We start from the raw sequence: 15,288 nt of genomic DNA on the forward strand, positions 1-15,288 counted from the left end.
TGCAGGGCTGAGTACTTGATGCACTCAGTGGACACACGCCAAAATCATAGTTTGTCATGCCTTAACAGTGTAACCTTGGGGTTTTGAGTGTAAAGAAAAAATAACCCAAGTACACTAAAATATATTTCACAAATTCGACTGCGCAGTCATTTCCAGATATTTCCACCCTTATTTCCACCATCCTACACTATCTGATTCAACGGGTGACAAGGGGCGTGGCCACACCCCAGGTCAACTAGACCGGCCAACTTGCTCTCAGATGGCTCCCGGTCTCGTGTACACTAGCCTGAGGGTTCGCAGCCCTACAGACCCGAATTCGATTAAACATATGTGGTAAACCACTTCAGATAGGTTTCAAAGTAAAACAGTTGGCAAGATAAACAGTTCACCTCCATAAAAACATTTCCGGAACAAAGTCCGTAATAAAGAGATCCCACAGTATAGTAGGATAGGAAAGCCCACCTCAATTGCTTAGCTTTTAAACAGTTTCCTTCTTCAACCACAATTGCCTCGCAAAAGTTCACCCTTTTTGAAAGATAAATGAGAATCATGATTAGACTCAGGGAAGACGAGACTTAGTCAACAATGCATGTTTTCTACGTGGATGACTTCAATATCTAGCACGTTACACATACACACACTTAACAACATCCTATAAGTCAAGCATACAGAAACACGCGTCCGAGACACACCATGCACGCACCCGACACGCATACCACGTACCCAAGACACGCACACGACTCGCACACGACACACACACAACTCTCACACCCCCGGCATACCCTTACTGCACAAACGGCTCACTTGGCTCGGCGTCTCGGCCTGGCTCGGTACCTCGGCCGGCTGTCTCGGTCCTGGCCGAGCCTGGCTCGGTTGCTGTCTCGGCGTCTCGGCCTGGCTCGGTGTCTCGGCCGACTGTCTCGGCCGCCTGGCTCGGTACCTCGGCCGGCTGTCTCGGCCGCCTGGCTCGGTCCTGGCTCGGCACCTCGTCCGGATGTCTCGGCCGTCTGGCTCGGTACCTCGGCCGCCTGTCTCGGCACCTGGCCGGGCACATGTCTCGGCACCTGGCTCGGCACATGTCTCGGCGTCTGGCTCGGTACCTCGGCCGCCTGTCTCGGCACCTGGCTCGGCACATGTCTCGGCGTCTGACTCGGCCCTGGCTCGGCACCTGTCTCGGCACTGACTCGACACCTGTCTCGGCACCTGACTCGGCACCTGGCTCGGTAACGTGCACACACCTACTTTCCCCCAACCAACGATTCTCAAACCTTATACGACATTCACAACACACATTCTACATCCCAAAACACACCCGAAAACATGAGATCAACCCTCCAAAACTCTCCACAACACCACCCTAGGCCAAACCCTAAATCTCTCGGCCAACACACACAAACCACTCGAACCAAATGCTGATTCCTCCGAGCCATCCCTTGGCCAAACACACCCACATACATCACAATATCAAAACACCCAGATTCACACCCATTGCACATAAATACATCACCCAGAAACGTACATCCCGCAGAACTGAGCAGTTTACTTACAAAAATCATTATAAAATCACCCGACCTCCAATGAAGCTGAAATTTTAACACCACACAGAAGACACACCAAGGTTTATACAGTTAAAATTTCGTACTAAAAAGAGATCGTTTGATCAGTCAAAAAGGGGTCGGAACCCACTGCCAGTCACCACCAAAAACATACTCAACATAAACACATAGCCACAAATCCTATTCAGCATCTAAAACACTCGAATTCGTCCTAAATGCATGTGGTTCGGAATTGGTATGAAAATAGGGTTTTGGGCTACCTTTCTCGGAGAGTTCAATTGTAGTTCGAAAGCTTTCCCTTCTCCGACTCCGATTCAATACGAGAGAGAGTAACACCTTGATGAATCCAAGAAATCGATGAGAGGGAGTGAATGAGGAAAAGTGAGAACCGAGAGGGAGAAAGAGAGAAACCTTACCGTGATGTTGAGAGTGATTGAGGGAGAGAATGAGAGAAACCGATGTGAGGGAGAGAATGAGAGGAAGTGTATCGGTTAAGTGGGAGTGGGGAGAGGTTGAGAAAGTAGTGGGGAGAGGGGGAGAGATTTCGAAAGAGAGAGAGAGAGAAAATTAGCTAATTAGGGTATTTAATTCATAGCTTAATTAATTATCCCAAAAACATTTTGCTTAGGTAAATAATCATATCCCCAAAAATAATATAAATCACTTAAGACTTACCAAACCATATCTTAAACAAGATATTCACAAAATTCATTCCTTAATAAAAACAATATTCAAAATTTTTTATTAAAGAATGAATTTTGTGAATATCTTGTTTAAGATATGGTTTGGTAAGTCTTAATTGATTTATATTATTTTTGTGGTTATGTTTTTACCTAAGCAATGTGTAATTGGGATAATTAATTAATTTATGAATTAAATATCTTAATTAGCTAATTTTCTCTCCCTCTCCCTCTCTTTTTTTTCGAAACCTTCTCTCCCTCTCCCCACTATTTTCTCAACCTCCCCACTCCTCACAACCGATCCAAAATAGAAAACTAGCTACTCTCTCAATCTCTCCCTCTCACCATCGCTCGTTCTCTCTTCTCTCTCGCAATTGTTCTCAACACCGGTAAGGTTTCTCTCTTTCTCCCTCTCGGTTCTCTTTTTCCACTCACCCCCTCTCATCGATTTCTTGGATTCGTCAAGGTGTTACTCTCTCTCGTACCGAATTGGAGTCGGAGTAGGGAAGGCTTTCGAACTACATTTGAACTCTCCGGGAAAGGTAACCCAAGACCCTAACTCATGCCAATTTCGAAAACACATGTATTTAGGACGAATTTGGAATGTTTTAGATGCTGAATAGGTTTTGTGGCTTTGTGTTTGTGTTGAGGATGTTTTTAGTAGTGACTGACAGTGGGTTCCGACCCCTTTTTGACTGATCAAACGATCTCCTGTTGGTACGAGATTTTAACTGTATAAACTTGGGTGTGTCTTCTGTATGGTGTGTAAATTTCAGCTTCATTGGACGTCGGATGATTTTATAATGATTTTTGTAAGTAAACTGCGCAGTTCTGCGAGATGTACGTTTCTGGGTGATGTGTTTTTGTGCAATGGGTGTGAATCTGGGTGTTTTGATATTGTGATGTATGTGGGTGTGATTGGCCAGGGGATGGCTCGGAGGAATTAGCGTTTGGTTCGGGTGGTTTGTGTGTGTTGGCCGAGAGACTTAGCCTAGGGTGGTGTAGTGGAGAGTTTTGGAGGTTTGATCTCATGTTTTCGGGTGTGTTTTGGGATGTAGAATGTGTGGTGTGAGTGTCGTATAAGGTTTGAGAATCGTTGGTTGGGGGAAAACTGGTGTGCACTTGATCGGGCCAGCGGCCGAGACGCCGAGCCAGATGCCGAGCCAGATGCCGAGACAGGTGCCGAGCCAGTGCCGAGAGAGGTGCCGAGACAGGTGCCGAGCCAGGGCCGAGCCAGACGCCGAGACATGTGCCGAGCCAGGCAGCCGAGAAGGTCGGCCGAGGTGCCGAGCCAGGCCGAGACACCGAGCCTTTTCCGAGCCAAGTGAGCCGTTTGCACAAGGAGGGTATACCGGGAGTACGAGTGTTTCGGGTGTGTGTCGTGTGCGCGTCGTGGGTGCGTGGTATGCGTGTCAGGTGCGTGTGTGGTGTGTTTCGGACGTGTGATTTTGTGTGATTGTCTTATAAGATGTTGTTAAGTGTGTGTACGTGTAACGTGCTAGATGTTGAAGTCATCCACGTAGGAATCATGCATGGTCGTTTAAACCTCGTCTTTCCTGACTCTAATCATGACATTTATTTATCTTTCAAAAGGGTGATCTTTTACGAGGAAATTGTGGTTGAAGAAGGGAACTATTTAAAAGCTAAGCAATTGAGGTGGGCTTTTCTACCCTACTATTTTGTGGGTTATCTTTAATACGGACTCTGTTCCGGAAATGTTTATGGAGGTGAACTGTTTGTCTTGCCAACCGTTTTGCTTTGAAACCTATCTGAACCACATATGTTTAATCGAATTCGGGTCTATAGGGCTGCGAACCCTCAGGCTAGTGTACACGAGACCGGGAGCCATCTGAGAGCAAGTTGGCCGGTCTAGTTGACCTGGGGTGTGGCCACGCCCCTTGTCACCCGTTGGATCAGATAGTGTATGATGGTGGGAATAAGGGTGGCAATATCTGAAAATGACTGCGCAGTCGAATTTATGAAATATGTTTTAGTGTACTTGGGTTATTTTCTTTACACTTAAAACCCCAAGGTTACACTGTTATGGCATGACAAACTAGGATTTTGGCGTGTGTCCACTGAGTGCTCCTTACCGGTGTTGAGAACAATTGCGAGAGAGAAGAGAGAACAGAGCGCCCGCATTTCCTAAGGATAGGAAGTACGGTGGACCGCGACTAGGGGAGGAATAAAGAAGCGGGGAAGAAAGGGGGAGAACAAGAATACTTGACCCGAAAACATTTAATAAAAGGAAGTTCACTTCAAAACATTGTACTGTGACGACATTACTAAAGTTAAAGTAATCAGAGTTTAAATAAAAACATTGTATCGGATTACAAAGCAACGGAAAAGACCAAGAGATAGATAATGCCGGGTATGACGACACGACACCATCCAAAAGGCAAAGTAAAAACACAATTTTGGCTTTAATTGCTCAACATCCGTCATCCCCATCGTCGCTCAACCTGCACATTAAGAAAACAACATGCAGGGCTGAGTACTTGATGCACTCAGTGGACACACGCCAAAATCCTAGTTTGTCATGCCATAACAGTGTAACCTTGGGGTTTTAAGTGTAAAGAAAATAACCCAAGTACACTAAAACATATTTCACAAATTCGACTGCGCAGTCATTTCCAGATATTTCCACCCTTATTTCCACCATCCTACACTATCTGATTCAACGGGTGACAAGGGGCGTGGCCACACCCCAGGTCAACTTGACCGGCCAACTTGCTCTCAGATGGCTCCCGGTCTCGTGTACACTAGCCTGAGGGTTCGCAGCCCTACAGACCCGAATTCGATTAAACATATGTGGTAAACCACTTCAGATAGGTTTCAAAGTAAAACAGTTGGCAAGACAAACAGTTCACCTCCATAAAAACATTTCCGGAACAAAGTCCGTAATAAAGAGATCCCACAGTATAGTAGGATAGGAAAGCCCACCTCAATTGCTTAGCTTTTAAACAGTTTCCTTCTTCAACCACAATTGCCTCGCAAAAGTTCACCCTTTTTGAAAGATAAATGAGAATCATGATTAGACTCAGGGAAGACGAGACTTAGTCAACAATGCATGTTTTCTACGTGGATGACTTCAATATCTAGCACGTTACACATACACACACTTAACAACATCCTATAAGTCAAGCACACAGAAACACGCGTCCGAGACACACCATGCACGCACCCGACACGCATACCACGTACCCAAGACACGCACACGACTCGCACACGACACACACACAACTCTCACACCCCCGGCATACCCTTACTGCACAAACAGCTCACTTGGCTCGGAAAAGGTTCGGAAAAAGGCTCGGCGTCTCGGCCTTGCTCGGTACCTCGGCCGGCTGTCTCGGTCCTGGCCGAGCCTGGCTCGGTTGCTGTCTCGCCGTCTCGGCCTGGCTCGGTGTCTCGGCCGCCTGGCTCGGTACCTCGGCCGCCTGTCTCGGCACCTGGCTCGGCACATGTCTCGGCGTCTGACTCGGCCCTGGCTCGGCACCTGTCTCGGCACTGACTCGACACCTGTCTCGGCACCTGACTCGGCACCTGGCTCGGTAACGTGCACACACCTACTTTCCCCCAACCAACGATTCTCAAACCTTATACGACATTCACAACACACATTCTACATCCCAAAACACACCCGAAAACATGAGATCAACCCTCCAAAACTCTCCACAACACCACCCTAGGCCAAACCCTAAATCTCTCGGCCAACACACACAAACCACTCGAACCAAACGCTGATTCCTCCGAGCCATCCCTTGGCCAAACACACCCACATACATCACAATATCAAAACACCCAGATTCACACCCATTGCACATAAATACATCACCCAGAAACGTACATCCCGCAGAACTGAGCAGTTTACTTACAAAAATCATTATAAAATCACCCGACCTCCAATGAAGCTGAAATTTTAACACCACACAGAAGACACACCAAGGTTTATACAGTTAAAATTTCGTACTAAAAAGAGATCGTTTGATCAGTCAAAAAGGGGTCGGAACCCACTGCCAGTCACCACCAAAAACATACTCAACATAAACACATAGCCACAAATCCTATTCAGCATCTAAAACACTCGAATTCGTCCTAAATGCATGTGGTTCGGAATTGGTATGAAAATAGGGTTTTGGGCTACCTTTCTCGGAGAGTTCAATTGTAGTTCGAAAGCTTTCCCTTCTCCGACTCCGATTCAATACGAGAGAGAGTAACACCTTGATGAATCCAAGAAATCGATGAGAGGGAGTGAATGAGGAAAAGTGAGAACCGAGAGGGAGAAAGAGAGAAACCTTACCGTGATGTTGAGAGTGATTGAGGGAGAGAATGAGAGAAACCGATGTGAGGGAGAGAATGAGAGGAAGTGTATCGGTTAAGTGGGAGTGGGGAGAGGCTGAGAAAGTAGTGGGGAGAGGGGGAGAGATTTCGAGAGAGAGAGAGAGAGAAAATTAGCTAATTAGGGTATTTAATTCATAGCTTAATTAATTATCCCAAAAACATTTTGCTTAGGTAAATAATCATATCCCCAAAAATAATATAAATCACTTAAGACTTACCAAACCATATCTTAAACAAGATATTCACAAAATTCATTCCTTAATAAAAACAATATTCAAAATTTTTTTTTCGGATATTACATTCCTCCCACCTTAAAAAAAATTTCGTCCCGAAATTTTCCTAGATCACTCAAACAAACCTGGGTACTTATCTTTCATCTTATCCTCTAATTCCCACGTTGCTTCTTCGACTCCATGATTCCTCCATCGTACTTTCACCGAAACAATTGACTTATTCCTCAATTCTTGCACCCTTCGATCCAAAATGGCCTCGGGCTTCTCCTCATAGCTTAGATCGGGATTTAGGATCATCATCTCTTCTTGGTGAACTATGTGTGTGGGGTCAAACACATACTTCCTCAATTGTGACACATGGAAGACATTGTGCACATTTCCCAAGCTTGGTGGTAGAGCCAATCTATAGGCTACCGCACCGACTCTATCCAAAATCTCATACGGTCCGATAAATCGGGGTCTCAGCTTTCCTTTCGCTCCAAAACGAGTTATTCCTTTAGAAGGGGCAACCTTCAGAAAAACTTTCTCTCCAGATTCGAATTGTAGATCGGTCCTCCGAGCATCGGCGTATGATTTCTGTCGATCCTGCGCCTCCTTGATCCTCCCACGGATTTGTCGAACAATCTCTATCATCTCTTCTACAGAGTCTGGTCCGAGAATTCTTCTCTCACCCACTTCATCCCAATAAAGTGGCGATCTACACTTCTTTCCATACAATGCCTCATATGGAGCCATCTTGATAGTCGCTTGGTAACTATTATTGTAAGCGAACTCAACCAATGGCAATACTTTTTCCCAACCCCAGCCTCGATCTAGCACCACGGCCCGCAGCATATCCTCTAAGGCTTGAATCGTTCTCTCTGACTGCCCATCGGTTTGTGGGTGGAAGGCAGTACTAAAATTCAACTTAGTCCCCAACTCGCGCTGCAGGCTCGTCCAAAATCTAGAAGTAAATTTAGCATCGCGATCGGATGTAATTGTCGCTGGTACTCCATGCAGACGTATAACCTCCCGCACATATATCTTAGCCAACTGGTTGGATCCATAGGTAGCACGAACCGGTACAAAATGAGCAGATTTGGTGAGGCGATCTATAATCACCCAAATCACAGTGTTTCCTCGCTGGGATTTTGGCAGTCCTGTCACAAAGTCCATTGCAATATGTTCCCACTTCCATTCTGGAATCTCGAGGGGTTGCAATCTCCCATAGGGCCGTTGGTGTAGCGCCTTTACTTGTTGACATGCTAGGCATCTCTCCACAAATGCTGCAACATGCTTTTTCATACCGTTCCACCAAAATTGCCTCTTCATGTCTTGATACATCTTGGTGCTTCCTGGATGAGCAGCGTATGGGGTTTCATGTGCTTCTCTCATGATTTCGTTCCTCAGGCCTTCGTCCTTAGGCACACACAACCTTCCCTTGTATGTGAGACCATTATCCGCTGCCTCACGAAAATTTCCGAGTTCACCCGTCCCCACTTCCGAGCGAATCTTCTGTAGTAACGTATCTCGCCGTTGAGCTTCCACAATTCTGGCTCTTAAGTCGGGTTCCATCACCAACGTGGCTACTATTCCTTCCACAGTCTCGGGCATTCTCACTACTTCCAACCGCATCTTAATGAACTCTTGGATTAGACTCTCCTCGGTAGTAAGAAAGGTGGCCAGCTGAGATTGAGACTTCCTACTAAGAGCATCGGCCACTACGTTTGCTTTTCCCGGATGGTAGTTTATACCACAATCGTAGTCCTTCACCAACTCGAGCCACCTACGCTGGCGCATGTTCAACTCCTTTTGCTCAAAGAAGTACTTTAGACTCTTATGGTCCGTGTATATCTCACAACGGACTCCATAGAGATGATGTCTCCAGATCTTCAGTGCATGTACCACGGCTGCCAGTTCTAAGTCATGTGTCGGATAGTTCAGCTCATGGGGCTTCAATTGTCTCGATGCATATGCAATCACTTTCCCCTTCTGCATAAGCACACATCCAAGTCCCACCTTCGACGCATCCGTATACACCGCATAGTCAGTCCCTGACTCCGGCACAGCTAGAATTGGTGCGGTGGTCAATTTCTCCTTCAACAACTGAAAGCTCGCCTCACACTCTGGTGTCCAATTCATTTTGACTCCCTTTTTCAGTTGTTGAGTCATTGGCCTTGCTATCTTCGAGAATCCCTCAATGAACCTTCGATAATAGCCCGCCAGTCCTAAAAAGCTTCGAATTTCATTTTGTGTAGAAGGTGACTTCCATTCCTGTACAGCTTCCACCTTGGCCGGGTCTACACGAATCCCATCTGAGGTTACTACATGTCCAAGAAAGTTCACTTCCTTGAGCCAAAACTCGCATTTACTGAACTTGGCATATAATTTCTCGTCCCTTAGAGTTGCTAGGACGGTTCTCAGGTGCTCTTTGTGCTCCTCCGCGTTCTTCGAGTAAACGAGCACATCATCGATGAAAACTAGGACAAACCGATCCAAATATGGATGGAACACGCGATTCATAAGGTCCATGAACACTGCCGGGGCGTTCGTCAGTCCAAAAGGCATCACAACGAACTCATAATGACCATACCTTGTTCGAAAAGCCGTCTTGGGTACATCTTCTCGCCGAACCCTCAGCTGATGGTACCCAGACCTCAAATCCATCTTAGAGAAGACTCCTGCCCCTCGAAGTTGGTCAAACAAGTCGTCTATCCTTGGTAGTGGATACTTGTTCTTCAGCGTCAGTTTGTTTAGCTCTCGATAGTAGATGCACATCCTCATCGATCCATCCTTCTTCTTTACAAACAACACTGGTGCTCCCCATGGCGACACGCTAGGTCTAATGAATCCCAATTCCAGTAGCTCTTGTAGTTGCACCTTAAGCTCCTCCAACTCCTTTGGCGCCATCCTATAAGGTGCTTTGGATATTGGTGCCGATCCGGGCTCCAGATCGATCGTGAATTCTACCTGCCTGTCGGGTGGGGGTCCCGGCAAAGCATCGGGGAAGACATCGGGATATTCACTCACTATCGCCACATTTTCTATCTTCCTGTCTTTCTTCTCCTCCCCATTCAAATAAACAAGGTACGCTGGACATCCCTTCCTCATCATTGTAGTGGCTTGCAGCGCGGAGACAATGGACTTGCGTCGGTTCATTGAGATTCCGTAAAACCTCGTCGGCTCTTTTCCTGGGGTTTCAAACGAAATTTCCCTTTCTCTACAATGAAGGGTAACGTGGTTCTCCGCTAACCAATCCATACCCAAGATTATGTCTACACTCCCCATCGTCATTACTTGCAAATTAAGAGCCAATAAACTGAGTTCACCTATTCCAAAGTTCACACTCGCACAAGATCGGGATATAACTATAGTCCCGCCTACAGGTGAGGTCACGCTCATTGTGGGTTCGATCTTAACAGTAGATAATCTTAAAGTATCCACACAAGCAGTTGATATAAAGGAATGCGATGCACCCGTATCAAACAAGACAACTATAGGCATGTTGAGAAGTGTGCCCATACCTGCCAAATTTCCTTGGCCAAAGGTTTCTTGCCCGTTTGCCGGCTGTTTCCCCTTCAAGGCGTAGGCCCTTGCTTGCGACGGCAGTCCTTGGCGGCGTTGTTGCGGTTGAGGTGCAGGTAGTGCCTGGGATTGTGGACGGAAGCCTAACTGGTTCTGGCTCGTTCCCGTTCCCATGTTCTTATTTGGGCAACTTCGGAAGTAATGGCCACTTCCACCACAGCTGAAACACCTGGGGTCTCGACACTCTCCGGTGTGGTACTTGAAGCACCTTCCACATTGAGGGTTCCTCGGCGGAAAGTTTGCCCTCGGGTGATAGGTATTCTGTCTCCCGCCATTGTAGGGTGGGTTCCTCATGAGTTGTGGCCTCTTGCCACCATACTGAGTTTGATCACCATCCCACCTCCTCTTCCCTTGATGACTTGGCTGAGCTTGTAGGGGTGTCGCGTTTGTTGTCGCCACTACTCTTGGTTTAGGGAGTGCATCTTCCACGTCCAGTGCACAAGTCAAGATCTCCGAGTAGGAGAGTTCTCCTCTGCTAGCCAAAGCGGCCTTTATCTTATCTTTGAGCCCGGCCCGGAACTTCACCGCCCACTTCTCGTCGGTATCCATCAACTCGGGCGCATATCGTGCCATCTGCGCGAGGGCTCGGTCGTACTCGGTTACAGTCATTCGGCCTTGGCTCAGCGTGTGGAATTCTACCACCTTGGCCCGTCTGTACGTCTTTGGGACATACTTGTTATCAATCTCCATTTTAAACTCCTCCCATGTTAGCGCTTCCAGGCGTGCAGGATTCATAGTTCTTTGCCGAGTCTCCCACCAGTAATCGGCATCACCTGATAGTTGAAAGGTGGCGCAAGCAATGCGCTCCCTATCTGTACACTCCATGACCCTGAAAATACGCTCGAGGCCGCGTATCCACTCCTCAGCTTTTGATGGATCTCCTTGTCCATCGAATTTAGGGGGGTTCTGCCTGGAGAACGTCACTATGAATCTTTCCTGCTGAGGCGGGGGTGGAGGTGGTGGTGGAGGCGGGTGGTGGAGGTGGTGCCTCAGCGTTGGGTCCTTGTCGTGGGTGGCGTCCACGTCTTGGCGGCATTCTGATTCAATATCCATAAAGTGTTACTACAAATATCATCCACAATTACCACCTTCTCAAAAATTTCTCAAAAAGAAAAAACTTCGTGTGGTTCAAGATACAACACATAGGATATAAATCAAATCCAAATCCTCATTAAAAGAAAGAAGGTTAAACGTTGTTTCACAAGAGCAGATCGTACTAAAAAGCAAAAACTAAAGAGACATCGAACTATTCTTATCTCTAAACTATGACTCGATCATTCTCATCCATAGGCCCTTCCTCCGGGTCTTCGTCATCGTCCTCCTCGGGGTTCCCTTGCGGAGCCACCTCGGGTTCCTCCTCGGGATCCTCTTCGGTTTCCTCCTCATAGTTATCTTCAAACCCTTGCTCACCCTCGTACATACTCACGTACTTGTCCTGATACACGATCCTCTCTTGCACATCCTGTGGGGGCTGTTCCTCGCGAGAGTCTACCAGTGCACAATACACGGCCTTCCGGAAGCCAGCCATGTCGCCCACCATGTCTTCGGTAACGGGCTCATGCCACGTGTACCTCCTCGCCGTTCTTTTAGCCCACTCCTTCCAGCTGTCAGGGAGCAACTCTATTAGCTTCTCAATGCCGTCATACTCTGTCACTCCGAACTCCTGAGCTGCCCTCCAGAGGGTGTCGAAGTGTGCTACGAACTCGATCAACGGTATGTGATCCTTTTTCCGATACACTCTATACTCTCTGAGCACCCTCTGTGCCCTAAGTCTATCACGATCACTCCGGCGCGGGGTTCGGATCATACGTGCCATCTAAAAAAAAAACAATCGCCTCGCGTATAAATACAGAGGCATAACCGAAGAAGAGAAAGATGTGCAAAAGCAGACGTATCGCTACTCTAACTCCAACCCGTTGGTGTTCAAAAGCCAAAAATTCTTATCTAATATTGGTCCAAGAAGCACTAGTGAAAACCTCTTACGTCTAAAATCAATCATTCAAAAGGCCAACACATTCTCACATAACAAGCTCACCTCAACATTCACGTCATCATATCATCACACATCAGTCACATGCTTTCATATAAATTCGACACACAATAACAGTTCATAACACACAATAACAGTTCATAACACAAATAATTTCCAACTTTTCACATCACTTTGTACCCTTCCACATACATCAATATTTACTTAAACTTTCCAAAAATCCCCAATTTTTCATTACCTCATCTCAGGTTGAGTGCGACGAGTCGGATGTTGAGCCAATGACACCTTTGAAAACTTACTCAAGACAGAAAAAGACTCTTGGATCCAGAGCAGAAAGAAAGCCTGGCTCTGATACCACTCTGTCACGCCCGCATTTCCTAAGGATAGGAAGTACGGTGGACCGCGACTAGGGGAGGAATAAAGAAGCGGGGAAGAAAGGGGGAGAACAAGAATACTTGACCCGAAAACATTTAATAAAAGGAAGTTCACTTCAAAACATTGTACTGTGACGACATTACTAAAGTTAAAGTAATCAGAGTTTAAATAAAAACATTGTATCGGATTACAAAGCAGCGGAAAAGACCAAGAGATAGATAATGCCGGGTATGACGACACGACACCATCCAAAAGGCAAAGTAAAAACATGGGAGCTTTTCTACCCTACTATTTTGTGGGTTATCTTTAATACGGACTCTGTTCCGGAAATGTTTATGGAGGTGAACTGTTTGTCTTGCCAACCGTTTTGCTTTGAAACCTATCTGAAGTGGTTTACCACATATGTTTAATCGAATTCGGGTCTGTAGGGCTGCGAACCCTCAGGCTAGTGTACACGAGACCGGGAGAACAAGAATACTTGACCCGAAAACATTTAATAAAAGGAAGTTCACTTCAAAACATTGTACTGTGACGACGTTACTAAAGTTAAAGTAATCAGAGTGGTATCAGAGCCAGGCTTTCTTTCTGCTCTGGATCCAAGAGTCTTTTTCTGTCTTGAGTAAGTTTTCAAAAGTGTCATTGGCTCAACATCCGACTCGTCGCACTCAACCTGAGATTAGGTAATGAAAAAATTGGGGATTTTTGGAAAGTTTAAGTAAATATTGATGTATGTAGAAGGGTACAAAGTGATGTGAAAAGTTGGAAATTATTTGTGTTATGAACTGTTATTGTGTGTTATGAACTGTTATTGTGTGTCGAATTTATATGAAAGCATGTGACTGATGTGTGATGATATGATGACGTGAATGTTGAGGTGAGCTTGTTATGTGAGAATGTGTTGGCCTTTTGAATGATTGATTTTAGACGTAAGAGGTTTTCACTAGTGCTTCTTGGACCAATAGTAGATAAGAATTTTTGGCTTTTGAACACCAACGGGTTGGAGTTAGAGTAGCGAGTACGACCGAGCCCTCGCGCAGATGGCACGATATGCGCCCGAGTTGATAGATACCGACGAGAAGTGGGTGGTGAAGTTCCGGGCCGGGCTCAAAGATGAGATAAAGGCCGCTTTGGCTAGCCGAGGAGAACTCTCCTACTCGGAGATCTTGACTTGTGCACTGGACGTGGAAGATGCACTCCCTAAACCAAGAGTAGTGGCGACAACAAACGCGACACCCCTACAAGCTCAGCCAAGTCATCAAGGGAAGAGGAGGTGGGATGGTGATCAAACTCAGTATGGTGGCAAGAGGCCACAACTCATGAGGAACCCACCCTACAATGGCGGGAGACAGAATACCTATCACCCGAGGGCAAACTTTCCGCCGAGGAACCCTCAATGTGGAAGGTGCTTCAAGTACCACACCGGAGAGTGTCGAGACCCCAGGTGTTTCAGCTGTGGTAGAAGTGGTCATTACTTCCGAAGTTGCCCAAATAAGAACATGGGAACGGGAACGATCCAGAACCAGTTAGGCTTCCGTCCACAATCCCAGGCACTACCTGCACCTCAACCGCAACAACGCCGCCAAGGACTGCCGTCGCAAGCAAGGGCCTACGCCTTGAAGGGGAAGTAGCCGGCAAACGGGAAAGAAACCTTTGGACAAGGAAACTTGGCAGGTATGGGCACACTTCTCAACATGCCTATAGTTGTCTTGTTTGATACGGGTGCATCGCATTCCTTTAGGATACTTCTTGTGTGGATACTTTAGGATTACCTACTATTAAGACCGAACCCACTATGAGTGTGACCTCACCTGTAGGCGGGACTATAGATATATCCCGATCTTGTGCGAGTGTGAACTTTGGAATAGGTGAACTCAGTTTATTGGCTCTTAATTTGCAAGTATTGACGATGGGGAGTGTAGACATAATCTTGGGTATGGATTGGTTAGCGGAGAACCACGTTACCCTTCATTGTAGAGAAAGGGAAATTTCGTTTGAAACCCCAGGAAAAGAGCCGACGAAGTTTTACGGAATCTCAATGAGCCGACGCAAGTCCATTGTCTCCGCGCTGCAAGCCACTACAATGATGAGGAAGGGATGTCCAGCGTACCTTGTTTATTTGAATGGGGAGGAGAAGAAAGCCAGTTAGATAGAAAATGTGGCGATAGTGAGTGAATATCCCGATGTCTTCCCCGATGCTTTGCCGGGACCCCCACCCGACAGGCAGGTAGAATTCACGATCGATCTGGAGCCCGGATCGGCACCAATATCCAAAGCACCTTATAGGATGGCGCCAAAGGAGTTGGAGGAGCTTAAGGTGCAACTACAAGAGCTACTGGAATTGGGATTCATTAGACCTAGCGTGTCGCCATGGGGAGCACCAGTGTTGTTTGTAAAGAAGAAGGATGGATCGATGAGGATGTGCATCGACTATCGAGAGCTAAACAAACTGACGCTGAAGAACAAGTATCCACTACCAAGGATAGACGACTTGTTTGACCAACTTCGAGGGGCAGGAGTCTTCTCTAAGATGGATTTGAGGTCTGGGT

At 46.6% G+C, this 15,288-nt stretch overlaps 1 long non-coding RNA gene across 1 annotated transcript; it reads left to right on the forward strand.

The window, feature by feature from the left end:
* Positions 1-2,605: 2,605 nt before the first annotated feature.
* On the forward strand, positions 2,606-3,868 carry LOC121800005. The gene is made up of 3 exons (XR_006050413.1): positions 2,606-2,625; positions 2,703-2,778; positions 3,830-3,868. It is a non-coding gene; the product is annotated as an uncharacterized LOC121800005 (long non-coding RNA).
* Positions 3,869-15,288: the final 11,420 nt, after the last annotated feature.

This window comes from Salvia splendens, chromosome 4 (genome assembly GCF_004379255.2).
Source record: "Salvia splendens isolate huo1 chromosome 4, SspV2, whole genome shotgun sequence".
Lineage (NCBI taxonomy): Eukaryota > Viridiplantae > Streptophyta > Magnoliopsida > Lamiales > Lamiaceae > Salvia > Salvia splendens.